This window comes from Coptis chinensis, chromosome 5, assembly GCF_015680905.1.
Source record: "Coptis chinensis isolate HL-2020 chromosome 5, ASM1568090v1, whole genome shotgun sequence".
Classification (NCBI taxonomy): domain Eukaryota; kingdom Viridiplantae; phylum Streptophyta; class Magnoliopsida; order Ranunculales; family Ranunculaceae; genus Coptis; species Coptis chinensis.
Window position 1 is genome coordinate 67,816,799 of NC_141460.1, and position 15,214 is coordinate 67,832,012.

At 37.9% G+C, this 15,214-nt stretch overlaps 1 long non-coding RNA gene across 1 annotated transcript; it reads left to right on the forward strand.

Moving 5' to 3' along the window:
* The first annotated feature begins 13,878 nt into the window (after window positions 1–13,878).
* On the forward strand, window positions 13,879–14,870 carry LOC147498507 (uncharacterized). The gene is made up of 4 exons (XR_015194315.1): window positions 13,879–14,114; window positions 14,237–14,458; window positions 14,562–14,735; window positions 14,856–14,870. It is a non-coding gene; the product is annotated as an uncharacterized LOC147498507 (long non-coding RNA).
* Window positions 14,871–15,214: the final 344 nt, after the last annotated feature.

Sequence of the window (15,214 nt, forward strand, 5' to 3'; positions counted from 1 at the left end):
TATGATTCGCCTAATAGGATAAGTCTAGGACTATTAACGTGTTTGATTTTTTTGTTAAGACCTTTATAAATATACTTGTGTACGTGTATTTACTGCTTTGTGATTTTTCTGTCTTTTGAGATACACAACGTTATGACATTTATACATCCATGAAATTAATAACGCGTAAACCAAAAATAATTGAATCAAGATTTTACTCGTTCTCGAAATAATCTATGCAATAAAATACAATAATCGTAAACAAAACTTACCGCACCCTTTTAGAACTCTCCACCTCAAGTTTTAGAATTGAGTTTATGACTGATGAAGTCATATGTAGGTGGGCATTTATTGAATGTGCCATAAATGGCCCGCTAGTGTTATATAAAAGGGTATTCATTGAATGTGCCATGAATGACCAAATTGTAGTTGATTGATTTAAAGAGGAACTAAGGTATTTACTTCTTGGCGGGGTGAAGTTGTATTCCTTGAATGTCACGGGAATGTAGGATTAGGTATTCCTTGAATGTGGCGAGGAATGACCGGGCATTCATTGAATGTGCCATGAATGGCCCGATTAGTGATATGATAGGTATTCCTTGAATGTGGCGGGAATGACCTAAGGTATTCATTGAATGTGCCATGAATGACACGAGTTTTTGTGCCCAAAAGAGGTCATGAAATATGTGTATGAAAGCCCGAGATGGCTATGATATTGTGGTATTCGGTGGGAGAGAGGCACACAGGGAATGTGTGATTTGGCAAATGTGTGGAGTGCAAATCGTGGAGAGTAGGTACTAAAGGGGTGGGTGTATAAGAAAAGTAATTGATTAAGTGATAAGAGAAATTTATTTGATGATGCAAGTGTGTTGGGCTTACTTTTGAATGCATATAGGATATTTACATATGTTATATATACAAGTTCTAACTTTCTTTTGTAGGAGGGTAGGACTTAATAATATTTTGTCTTGAGAACGCAGTCCTACCCTTATCTGTGGCGGATATATCGGTAAGTGTAATTCAATTATTTAGATATTAAAAGCGGAGTTATTAGAATGAGTTAATAAAATGGAGGTTAATAAAAAAAGGAAGTTTTGCTTGGGAAGAAACTATCTTGGATTTGAGATATGTGAACTACTTGTCTTCAAAAGTCGAGAATGATTAGGTTAGGATAGATTTAAAGTGTTAGTGGGATAAGTATGGTTTTGAAATGTTTATATGTAGTTAGTCTACTCATACCAGCAAATTCCATTTTGTTGACCCATGTTTGCTTTATTTTGGCTAGCGTGGGTGTGTTCTTAGGAACATAGGTGGAAAAGCTGAATGGAATGTGTGTGTGTGATTGGGATTAAGTGCACAGGCGGTTCGTTAGTTTTCTTTTAGGTTTGATTTCTTTGTTGGAGGAATGTAATAACGTAGTTTACCTTTTTCATGGCATGAGGACATAGTAGTGATGAACTTTATTTGGAGAGTTTGTTTGATGTTTTATTTGGAAGGATGTTATCTAAATAAAGAGATTTGGATAATTATGGGGATGATTTTATTTTAAGTTGTTTCTTTTATGACATGGCTATTAGGGTTTGTATGTGTAGTATTCTCCGTCATAGTCTGGGTTTTTAAACAAGTGAACCTAGTGATGTTTGAGATAATTATATTTCAAATATTCACTTTGTTATTGTTTAGAAATTCGGGCTATGATATTTTGGTATCAGAGCCTAGGTTAGCTTAGTGTTGGAAAGTCTAAGTGATCCTCGGATGTGGAATGTGGGTTATAGTGTTGAGAGTTTTGGATATATGTGAATATTAATGGGAGTTTTGTTTGAACTGTAGATCATGGTTGAGACACGACATGGTAATACCATTGGACTGCATGAACACTCCAATCTGAGATGTCGGGAGTACATTGAATCGAGTTGTTCTGCGGGCTATCTGCGAAATAACCATCGATTCAGGGAGATCCTTTTGCTAAAAGCTTGAATAAGGAGTTTGGTACTCTTGGTGGGCAGCGATTCTTGGTGTTGGGAATCACGATTGCAGCAGAAGTCTTGATTCAAAGTTGTGAAAATGTATTTGGCGTATCACGACTTCGAGATTGAGCGAGGAGTTGGCGACTCACCAACTTGATGACGCTTGCTAGGTTTTGGTGGCGAGCTCTCACCCCTAGTCTGACATCGGAACTTTGACTTAGGGAAGACTTCAAGGTTAGATTTGAGAGTAAGTTCATTCTGAGGCGCGAAAAAAGCGATTGGCTCAATAGTTCTCTGAATTGACTCAAGGCCCGGGAAGTCCGTGGATGGGTATGTGACCAAGTTTAATGAGTTATCGAGGTTTGCTCCCTATCTTGTGGATCTTGACAAGAAGAAAAAACAAAAGTTCATCACGTGGGTTAGAGTCACGGTTGTCCGGCAAGTTGATTCCTTTGATGGGGACACTTTTAACCATGTGTTGGACTTGGCCTTGAGATATGAGGAGCGAGAATGCAGCCCAAGAGAGTCGAGGGGAAGAGGAAGTTTGGTGAGATACCAGTTGTTGGTCCTAGGCCTTTTGAGGAAGCGGACGGCCGAATCGGTTTAGGCCTTATGATGTACCTCGAGGGTTCCGTTTGAGACCACCATCCCGGGGTTTGAGGGAGGATTTCATCGGCCGGGGTGTATTCCGACCCCGGGGAGGATTTCATCGCGGGGTGGTTATAGGCCACGAGGCAGGTGGAGGCTTTAGACCTCGGGGAATCGATGGCGAGGGGGTCCCCACCTTCGAGGGTTGAGCTCCCTCTTCCCGTATCGACCGGGCATTACTTTTACCTACACGGCCCAATGCTTTCCGAGCCATAGTTCTGTTGAAAGGGGCTTTGGGAGTGTAGCGGGTGGGGCATTTATCTCCGTTATTGCCCTACCAAGCGGGGTAATCAACGAGCGAGCACCAAAGACGACCACTCGTGCTAGAGCCTATCTTGCTATGCGGGACACAGGAATGTTGAAGGTACCTTTAGTTCATCTCGGTTTACATTGAGTTTTGTTTGATTAGGTGCTTCACATTCATTTATATCTCGTCGGTATGTTGAGAAAGGAAGTTTTAAAACTACCCTTTTTACCTAAGCCCTTGTGTGTTGAGACAGATTAGGAGGTTCATTACCTTGTATGACGAGTGCAAAGGTTTTAAGTTATGTTTCTTAGAGCGTGTCTTTATGGTAGACTTGATGCGTGTTGGGGTTTGAGGGTTTCCATTTCATACTTGGTATGGACCGGTTGACGCGTTATCATGTTACCTTGGATTGTGCAAGGAGGGAGGCTATAGTGAATACACCGCATGCGAGGTTGATTCACATTGTTAGTAAGGAGGACTCGGTGATGTCTAGTTTCACGTGCTCTATAGAGATACCCACGAGAGATATCGGTGATGTGGAAGTAGTGAGAGACTTGAAGATGTTTTCGAGGAGATTCGGGGTTGCCACCCAAGAGGAGGTGGAGTTTCAGATAGACTTGTTCTTACAGGGGACCACGGTTTCAAAAGTCGGCTGAGGTTGGCACCTAAGCTTTTGAATGAAATGAAAGTGCAAGTCGAGGAATTACTCAAGAAGGGGTAAAGAGTTTAATGTTTAGTGATTTTGTTTTGGCTTAACCATATCTTTTTTGAGTATATGGGTTTGAATCTTTAAGGTGTGTATGACCCGGGTTCATCACGACCGAAACAACTCACCATATGGGAGTGCTTTGCTATTTTGTTTCCAAGAAGGATGGTACTTTGAGGATGTGTATTGACTTGAGGGATTTAAACCCGGTGACTATAAAAATAAGTATCCGCTTCCTAGGATTGATGACTTGTTGGATCGGTTGAAAGGGGCTAAGATATTTTTGAAGTTTGATTTAAATTTGGTTATTATCGAGATGGGAGTTGAAGAGAAGAGTATTCCTTTGACCGCATTTAGAACTCGTTATGGGTTGTATGAGTTTTTCTGTGATGCCTTTTGGGTTGTGAATGCACTGCATTCTTTATGGACTGATGAATCGTGATATTCGGGCCCTATTTGGATAAATTTGTGATTGTTTTCATTGATGATATTTTAGTGTATTCACATAACCGCGTAAGAACATAAGATGCATTTGAAGGCAAAGTGATCTGAGACGTTAAGGAACATAAGTTGTATGCTAAGTTTAGCAAGTGCCATTTTTGGGAAGAAGAAATTCGTTTCTTGGGACATGTGGTATCTAGTGAAGGGATTGTTGTAGACCCTGAAAAGGTTGCTGCAGTGAAAGAATGGAAACAACCAACCACTGTCACAGAGATTAGAAGTTTCTTGGGGTTAGCTGGATATTATCGGAGATTTATTGAGAAGTTCTCACTTATTGCAGCTCCGCTCACCAAGTTAACTAGGAAAGATGTGAAGTTTATGTGGACTAATGATTGTGAAAGCTTTCCTAGAATTGAAAGAGGTCAGTTGACTCTGACTCCAATTCTAGTAATTCCGACTAGAGGCGTAAAGTTAGTGGTTTTTCACGGATGCTAGTGGAACCGGTTTGGGTTGTGTGTGTTAATGCAAGACCCGGAAGGTGGTGTCGTATGCTTCACGGCAGTTGAAGATACACGAGAGACATTATCCTACTCATGACACGGAGTTAGCGGCGGTGGTTTTGCTTTGAAGGTGTGGAGACATTATTTATATGGTGAGAAGTTCGAGCTTTACACAGATCACAAGAGTTTGAAGTATTTGTATTCCACGAAGGAGTTGAATATGAGGCCAGAGATGGATGGAGTTCATAAGTAGTTATGACTTGAGATTGATTATCACCCGAGCAAAGGCAATGTAGTGGCGGATGCACTTAGTCGATCACACAGTGTTTTGGCACTCTCTTATGGTGCAAAGAGTGGAAGAGTTTAGAGACTATAGCGACTTATGATGTCCGGACTACACCAGATCTGAGATAGGGGTATATATATGCGGTTTGGAGGTTAGGCGGTGATTTTTCGATAAGTGATTGCCATGCAACACGAGACCGATTTCTTTTGAGTCGGTTGGATGATCCAGTTATTGATATTTTTAGATGATTGTCCGTCGATTGAAGCGATGGAATTCTCTGATGGAGGATTGAGATTCCATGAGAGATTATGTGTACCGGATGATCGCGAGTTAAAGAAGGAAATATTATATGAAGCTCATGGTTCTCGGTTTACAATTCATCACGGAGGAGCGAAGATGTACCAAGACTTGAAGGACCTTTTGGTGGGAAGGAATGAAAAGAGATGTCGGAGAATATATTTCTCGGTGTTTAACTTGTCGTGAGAGTTAAGGCAGAGAGCATCGAGGCCTTACGGATTATTGCAGCCATTAGAATACCGATGTGGAAATGGGAGCACATTTCTATGGATTTCATTGATGGTTTGCCTAAGTCTCGGAGAGTAATGAATCTATTTGGGTTATTGTTGATCGTCTAACGAAATCTGCTCATTTCATTCCTATTGACGTCGAAATACGAGATAAGTTGGTTTCCTTGTACATTAAGGAAGTGGTCGGGTTACATGGGATTCCAGTGAGTATTGTTTGGATCGTGATCCTTTGTTCACTTCGAGTTTTGGAAGAGTTTTCAGGCGTGCTATGGGCACTAGTTTGGCGATGAGTCACTTGCTTATCATCCTCGAACAGATGAATGATGCGGAGAAGGGTGAATCAGATATTAGAAGATATGTTCACGCTCTTGTGTAATGGATTTTGGTGGAGGATGGGAGGAGCATTTACCTTTGGTGGAGTTTGCATATAATACTTGTCCGGTCGAGCATTGGTATGGCACCCTTTGAGGCTTTGTATGGGCGTCCATCCATGTCGATCCACCGCTTGTTGGGCGGATGTGGGAGACCGAGTATTGCTTGGGCCTGAGATAGTGAGAGAGACATCTGAACAGATTAAAGTCATTAGAGAAAGGATTAAAAGACGCCTGCAGTAGGCAGAAAAAGTTATGCAGATTTGAAGAGGAAGCGGGTAGAGTTTTTCGTAGGCTTTTTGTGTTTTGAAGGTTTCCCCATGAGAGGAGTTATGAGGTTTGGCATGAAAGGAAAGTTTAGTCCACGATATATTGGACCATATGAGATAGTAGCCTCCGTTGGTAGTTTGAGGCGTGTCGTCTTGCTTTGTCGCCCTAACTTAGCGATGATTTATGATGTCTTCCACGTGTCTATGCTACGGAAATGTGTGAAAAGATCCCTCGAGGGTTGTCCGGCCAGTGAGCTAGAGTTGAACGATGATGTAACTTTTACGGTGAGGCCTATCATGATAGTAGATAGGGATGTGAAACACCTTAGGAGGAGGATTGTAAATTTGGTGAAAGTCTGCGATGGAGTGAAAGGGAAAATGGCGTTGACCTGGGAACTTGAAGATAAGATAAAGCCCGGCACCACAGGCTCTTCTCGACCTCTACCTTGAATCTCGGGGCGAGATCCTTTTAAGGTGTGTATATTATAACACCCGTCTTTTATTGCATTTCCTATAATAATATTAATAGTAATAATAATAATAATAATAATGTAAATAGAAAACAGAAATAGGATATCCGAGGTTTTGGAAAAAAAAAAAAGCCCGTAAGTAAGTAGATAGGTTTAAAACCACTGGTTTTTCGGAGAGGTTTGAAAAACTAGAAAGTAGGGGTTTTCTCCGCGTAGAGGAGTTTTTGGGAGAAAAACAAAAGCGAGAGTTTTAGAAAAAGGTGAGAGTTTACTTGAGAGAGAAAAAAAAGGGTTTTGAGCGAGGAAGATTATCGTTTAGCGTTGACGTGAAGCGGCGGGGTTTGATTTGGGGGGAGTTGTTCGGTTATAACAGTGAGTAGATACTTTATGTTTTATAAATTTCTCGTTATCTGTTTGAAAAAAGGTTGTGTTCATCTTGTGTTTTGATCTCTGTGTTTTGTTCACGGTTTTCGTTTTACGCGTTATTCTAGCTTTCTCTCCTCTTGTTTAACTATGGAATTTGGTTATATGTTAGCATAGGGAATTGGTTAATAACCGGACTCTAAATTGAATGCGGCGAAACTCTCGGACATAGCATCAATAAGCGTCGCCATCAAATTTGAACAAAACCGTTCTTTGCTTTTTTTTTTTTCTGAAGTGTGGTTTTATTGATTTGTGGTAATGATAATTGTTAACCTTGTGAATGTTATTGTTTGGTGTTTGGGTTGATTGGGTGAGATAGGGGAAGCCTTGGAAAGCGACCATAATGGCGTTCGAACCATATCCTGGCGGTTTGTTTTTTGTTGTGTGAATGTTTTGTTGGTTGGAATTGAACATGGAGGATCTCACCAAGATAGATGAAGAGAGTTGAACTTGACAAGAATAAAGCAAAAAGTTAATCATGGAGTGGTTGGGGAAACCACACGGAAGCAGATGGGCCATAGGGTGTGAACCCTGATCCATTAGTTGCGGGTATTGGGCTAGATATGGTGATTGAGTGGTGGTGACCACAATGTGTTGTGGTCATGGCCAATGATAAGCCTATATGAGATATGGGTGGCTCAAGCTTCATCATCACCAAGTACTAACACTAAATTTTAGCACTTTAAGGGCATCTCCAATAGGGGGTGTAAAATTACACCTCCACCTAGGCTCCATGTAGATGCCATTAGGCTTTTACACCTTAATTGTATACCATTGTATAGCCTATAAATATCCACGGTCTATCTTCCCTCAATGGAAGTGTAAAAAATTAGATTTTAAACTGGACGCCACTTAAAGTGATGTCCCTCTTTAATTAAAACTGCCCGAAGTTAAAAATTACTTTATAATTAGAAGGGGCGTTATTTAAAGTGACGCTGACGTCCGAATTTTTTTTACTCGGGGCGCCCGCTTGAGTGTCAGCCCGGCTTTTATTGGCGATAGGAGGAAATTTCCACCCTCTATCAACTAATACTCATTACCTATGGGGCATCTCCAATGGGGGTAAAATTACACTCCACCTAGGCTGTAGGTGCCATTAAGATTTTACACCTCTAATTGTATCCTTATAAATATCCACACACTTATGCTCCCGAAATGGAGAAAAAAAAAAATTTTAAACTCGGTCCCTCTTTAATTTAAACTAGGGGACGCCTTAAGTGGCTTCTCGAGGGATGTACCATTTTAGAATTAGAAAGGGACATTCTTCAATGAACATCCAAAATTAGGTTCGCATGTGTCTGAGTGTATGCTCGACTTTTATTAATTAATAGCGAGAGGGGAATTCTCACTCTCTCTCTATTAGCTAATACACTATTACCTACAAAGTATAACACTCCCATTGGAGAAAGTTTTTGATATTTTGGGTGTAAAAATTTCCACTCTATCGGTTTACATTCCCCCATTGAAATGCCCCGACACCCTATTGAAAGAGTTTTTGACATTTGAGTGTAAAATTTCCACTCAATACGGTTTACACCCCATTAGAGATGCCTAAAAAGAACAAAAAGGCTGCAAAGTAAGTAGTGTTCGTTTCCTAACTTTACATCATGACCTTTTAATATCGTGCACCTAAAGTACACTTGAGGCCATTTCAACTCCTACAATCTCAAGTGTTTAAATATAGGAAAATGATAATGAAATATTTAGATTGCACCTAGAAATGCAGCAAATCTAATACTTGCTGAAATTGTTGGAAAACTCTCTGCACAATCAACTATGTGCATCAGGCTATCACCTTCGTGACGGTCAGTCGGTCACGGTAGTTTACCTCATATTTTAGAACTCTCTTTTTTAGGGTTACAAAATCGAATCCAACTGTAATTTCGTGTAAATGATCGTCTAATATATAACGACGGGAACTTCATGTTGCCAGACCTTTTGTTGGACACGAGTTTCATAAGATACACTCATCAGTACACGTTGTATTGGATTTTCAAATAATATCATTGCAGTTTGCCAGTTTGTATGGAGAAAAAATCAAGCGCATTGCAATTCAATGCATTACCTTTACCAAAAAAATTCAATGCATTACCTAGCACAGTGTCACAGCCACACATTACATACAACTATTTCCACATTCTCACATATTTGACATGTTTGATATAGGGGTTGATATAGTTGCCATGAACACTTTTGGATTTTTGGATTAAAGGATATGAAAGTGAGTTCAGATTGCGTTCGATCTTTAGTGCTCTTTAAATTAATCAAGCATGACATACAAACGTGATTGAAATACATAGTGTCTCAACTCTCAATTAAGTCTAGATGCTTTTGCACCCGTGTCATTGACGAGAGACCTTTTTCTACACAGAGTCAAGTCATTTTCCCCATGAAAGAGTGCTTACGATATATCACTTAGTTCTACTATTCTGCCATGCCAAGAGATATCAATCTTACTAAAACTTCATTTAAAGAACTTAATAATGATATCTTATGTTACGACTATAAAGAAGTGATCCCACCAAATCTTGAAATGACTCACCATATGCTTGAATAGTAGCAAAAGTCTTTGTATGAATGGGAGGATCGGATTACACACACGGATTCTCGGTACATAGTATCTAAGCTGGATTCCTACTAAGATTTCTCTAGAATTTCTTGGCTGAAATGAAACATGAGGAAGATTAACCAGCAACCCTTCTGGAGGAAGCAACAATGCTACCTGGACTAAGAATCGATTCCATTTCTATGATGCCATGATGGTCTATGATGGTTCCTTATATCTTGATTTTTAGGTACACGTATGTATGGATAAACGCTTACAAAAGTACGAAGTGCTTTTAATGTTCGTATGTTGGTTCATTGGGCTACTTGCTAGGCTTGGCAACAAGCAAAGCTACTTGGCCCAGTCCATTCATGTTGGCGATATAAGTTAAGTTTGAAACTTTGAACAAGTTTTAGAATTCGTTCGAAATTAGAGTCAAGCTTGAGTGACCTTACTAAAATCGACTCACATGGTTTAGATACCAGTCAGATTCATAGCAAACGATGTCCTACGCAGAGGCATTGATGCATTTCGGTTGCTTATTAAGATTTCCTAGACATATTAATGGGATATATATAAATATATTAAATGTTTAGATTAAACTTGAATATTTGAATGATTAGATGAGATTGTGTACACGTACATCTTGGTCATCCTTCCACCCTTCTTGTGAAAAGGTGAGGTAATACTGATGTCAAACTTTTTTCAAAGATCTTGTGACTTTTTTGTGAAAGAATAAGGCTTTAATCTTTATGACTTTATCAATGATTTCGCAATCTTGTAAGACGAAATTTTTTTTGTTCTTTTTCTAATGATTATTACACGCATGAATTGATAGTCAAGAAATTGTACTTTGCACTGGAAGCAATAGAAGAAAATGGTATGCTAATTAAGCTGCTAACTATATATAATTGGGCAATTGGGCCTTGCTTGGAATCCATTTCTAAGTTTTTCTATAATGCCACGTGTGGATTCTAATGGCGGCACGAGTTTATCCGCTTGCAAATATGCAATCATCAAGTGGAAAAAAAAGTGGTTCTTTGCTTTAGTTCACCCATGGTTCATGAATGAATGATGTGCAGGGCAAAAGGCCAAAATTAGTGCTTGTTTATATGGGCGTATTGCACTTTGCAGTTTCCACACCAATGGTGATTGGTCGGTCCAAAAGTCCAAACAAGTGATGAATGGTTGTAACTTATAAGTCAATTCGTTAGCGTGAATCATTTGGAATTTTAGAGATCGATGATGTAATAATCTAGAAACAAATAAATTAGAATGGTGAATTGGCTATTAGTAATATTTCAGATTAATTGACTCTATTTTTCATAATAAACCGAATAAAATGCACGTGTTTTCCCCTGAAGCACGTAGATCAACTTGGAATTTTTAGAACATGCTGATATGAGTATAGTACAAAATATTGCAATTTTAACGATATTTTGAAATATATTGTGATATTTTATGATATGTTGTATAAGTAACAATTTTATTTAATATTTATTATTATATTTCAAATAAATACATTATGAAATATTTATAATATCTACGATATTTTTTGATATTTTAGATATATCTATAATATTTATATGTGAAACAATATAAAATATCTCTAAAGATATTTACAATACATATAAAAAAATTTGAATATCGATAAATATTTATATTCTGATATTTTGTACTATGGATATGAGTATACAAAAGGACTCGAGATCTCTACAACCGGGTACAAAGATCATCTCTGTAACCGTGTTATCTCGCTGTTGATCCGAATCCGAGATGTATGTGTGCCTCAATATCTCTGTCTGCACTCCGAAATGTGTGTGTGCACACCGAGATACAAGATATGTATTTGGTACAGATATCAATCTCTAGACCCGGTTATATAGGAACCGGACTCTATACGAAAACATACACAGAGTCCCAACTCCCAAGTTTCCACATATATCAAATTAAAAAAAAAAGTCACAGATTCCCTGACAGCGCACTTGTTGCAAATAAATGATCATTGCAAATAATTTGATCATTTAATGTGCCAACATTCCGGAATTATAGAATTCACCTAACCTTTTACTTAACCAAATCATCACTTCCACTGTACGTTTTTAACGACAAATGATTCAGCAGTGACTACTCAATCTTTGACCCTATCTTGAAGGACATTTTCTCCTTTCAAGATCTTGAAGGAGTGTTGAACGGGTGAATGATGATATCTGGGACTTGGGAGCCAGTCTGAGAGTTGTGGTAATTTATTCTCAAATTAAACTTCAAAATGTAGGAAATTACACCAAATCTTGCATATTGATGCACTTTAAAAAGACATAGTCTAATTTACAGGAAAATGATTTAACATATTAGCACACGGCAACAATGAGAAGTTATCCAGGCCAAAAATATTGTTTTTCTTAAAGGGCCAAAAATATTGTCAGTTGGTTAAATTGGCAGTAGAGGTATTCCATTATTTTGTAAATCTAATGTGGCGCCGGTATTTTTTAATTTTATCAACCAATTTTACATCCTATTTTATGAAATATTAGCGATATATGTTTAGGGTTCCAGTATTTTTATTATTAACTTGCCACTCGTTTAGCTTTTCTGGCTCTGTCTTAATGTCTAATCACATGGATCGTGGATGGCTAGCTTGATCTGAAAATGCTCTAGCAAATCACCCAAAGTCCAAAGTCTCCACTCCCCAGCCACACACAAACACACTACGACTACGGACCACCACAAAACCCCAACAACACGCACGCTCCACCCAAAATAGAAAACACAATTGTGGTATTTAGGCAGCCATTTAGAGATCGAATGTCAGTGTTCGTACTGCATCTATCTAATTTGATCAATGTACTGTCATGCTGTCAAAGCTAAGTAGTGGACTCTGATGTAGCCAGTGACTGATGTAGATAGCATAAAATGAGTTCATCTATCACTTATTCACCTTCTGTCGGCATGATATATTACAATCACAAATATAATCGTTAATCACATTCCTTAATTCCTATTTGCTAACTAGCTTAGTAGAAAAATAAGTGAACCAAATTAAATTTCCAATACACAAACAAACCCTGCACACACTCTATAATTACACTCTAGCCTTATTATACATTTGTATCTTTAAGAGATTAGAAAGGATGATTAGGACCAGTTATATGACGCAAAGAAAATAAAGTGGGCGACGGCTAACAAGAACATTCCTTGCAATCTATTTCACCTAATAAAGAATCTGCTAAGTGATTATATTATGAGGGTTAACTTCAATATCAATATCATGATTAGTAAGCTATGTCCACTTGGCAAATGTGACACGTTTTTATGCTGATATTTTCAAATGATGCAAGGGACCCTCTAACCTACTTAATATATACAAGACGCCAATCCTTTTGGCATGACACTATGGCCTTAATTAAGCTTGAAGAAATAGTGAATTACTGAATTCAACCTTCAAATTATAAACAATTGAATACCTGAAAACTAGTTTTTTAATATTAGAAGTCAATATAGATTCGACTTGCTCTTAATTATAATTTATAAATCAGCTTGAATTTTGAGGTTTGCGTTTATTTTGCTTTTGATTGCTGATAACTGGCTGTTGATTATGATCTGTTTGCGGTTTATAATTATTTGTTTAATGTCTCTGCTGATTAGGAGAAATCTACCACACAAATTAACATCACACATGATATTTTATTTTTGGGCCATTGTTGGTTTGAAAGGACACTAGCTTAGCTAGTAAACTCAAAACTCGATCAATCAACTTTCAAATTATCAGTTGGAACAAATTTGGCCAGCTATCATAATTTACTCTTATCGTTAGAAATGTTTTTTGCACACAAAGATTTCTAAACTCATTGTTAACCGTAAATTTTTTGCAAGGTTCCACAATTCTTATGAATTACTTGAATCATCCTTCATATATTGGACCTTATAACAACGTTTTTCACCATCTCGTAAACCCTATTCCTAATTCAGAAAAACCAAATTAACGGGTATTAAATTGCCTAATTTAGAAGAAATTAAAACAACAATACAAGGTGTATTAACCCACAATTGTGGTACATAAAATTGCCAAAGAAAAAAAATAATGAGTATTAAATTACCATCTATTTTAAAATTACAAATCCAGGTCACCAAAAGGTCAAATCAAGTCAATATAAGTAAAACAAAAAGTACAGATTCTAGAAAATCTTATTTACAAGCTAACAAAAACTAAAATAAGGAGTTTAAAATTCTAGAAGAAACCAATCCAACGAAATGGCACACAAATGACGGCTTCATCAAATAGGTGGACTCTTTCTCTCTCATTATAAAAAAGGATGATTAGGCTGTCATAGGAGTCCCAAACTTGGTCATAAACTAAACTAATTAAGGAATTTTATGAAGACTCAAATTCCTTGTGTTTGTTTCTTCTGTTTTTCGGTTTCAAGTTTACTCTCTATTTCTTCTTTGTTTGTTTCCAGTTGTTTTGGATAGCAAAGTTTATCTGAAAAACGGAACGAAAAACAAAACAACAAACCATGATTCAAGAAGAAAGTTATGGTGGTTGTATTGTATGGAAGAATAGAGACAGTGATCATGGTGGTTTTTCTACGTGCCATCAAGACTTACAAGATTCTTTCATCCGTATGGACAACAACAATGGTATGACGAAACGAGACGCCTCCCGTTCCATGGCTTGGTGTCTGATTCTAAGCGAGTTAAACGCAGGGGCCTTCATGAAAATCATTACCATCATCAGGTATAGTACTGCATGTGGTGTTTTTCACACTTGTTCTTGCTTCTTTGAATCCTTTTTTTTTTTTTTTTGGACTTTGTGTTCAATGGTAAAGCGGGTTGCTTACTTACTATGTTCAATGGCAGGATGGAGGACTATTGAGTGTGTCAACGGAATCTAGTCCTATAGGATTGAAACTGACAAAAACTCCATCTTTTATTGATTTGCTCGAGGCAGCGCTGTCATTAGAAGAAACCAAAACTAGTTTTGAGAAAACTAGTTCTGAGAAACGTCGGAAAAAGGACGCTGATGAAAAGTATAAAGCTGTTAATTTCAATGCCAAGTTGCTTAGAATTGGTTCTTGGGAGGTAGCTTCTTTACTTCAACTTTTTTAACATGCATGGATCGAATATCATCACTAGCTAGGAAGTATTTGGTAAAGCTTAACATTGCAACTATTTTTTTTTGCAGAGACATGCAAAACGCGAATTGGATTTAGTAGCTAAATGTTATTACCAAAAGCGCAAACTAGTCTGGGAAATGTTGGACAATGGGCTGAAGAGCAAGATAGAGATTCAATGGTCGGATATTACTGCAATTAGAGCAGCCTTCTCTAAAGATAATAATGATGTTCTAGAGATTGAGGTTAGCCCCCGTTACGTACCTCAAGTGGTTTTGTGCCTAGCTTTGTATTCTTTCAAAAAAGTTGAGATTTTTTATTAGGAAAATTGATTTTGATAATGGCACTATTTGGGTCTCATGCAGTTGAAAAATGTACCCTTTTCATGAGAGAGACGAATCCTCAACCCCTGAAAGCATACTAATTGGCAAGCTTCAGCTGATTTTACTGGAGGCCAAGCAACAAGATATAGGTACTAATATAATAGTCTCTGGGTGATTAGATTTAGAATTCAACTCTGTAGCCTTTTATTTATGATGTAATTTTTTTTGTTATGTTAATGTATGTTTATTAAGCTAATGTCCATGGCTGCCATGATCGTTCTTCAGGAGGCACTATCTACAATTCCAAGAGGGCACCCTCCAGCCGCACTATGAAAAAATTCTACAATGTGATAAAGACTTGAGGAAATTGAGCCTGCAACCTTTCCCCTGTTAACAGATCT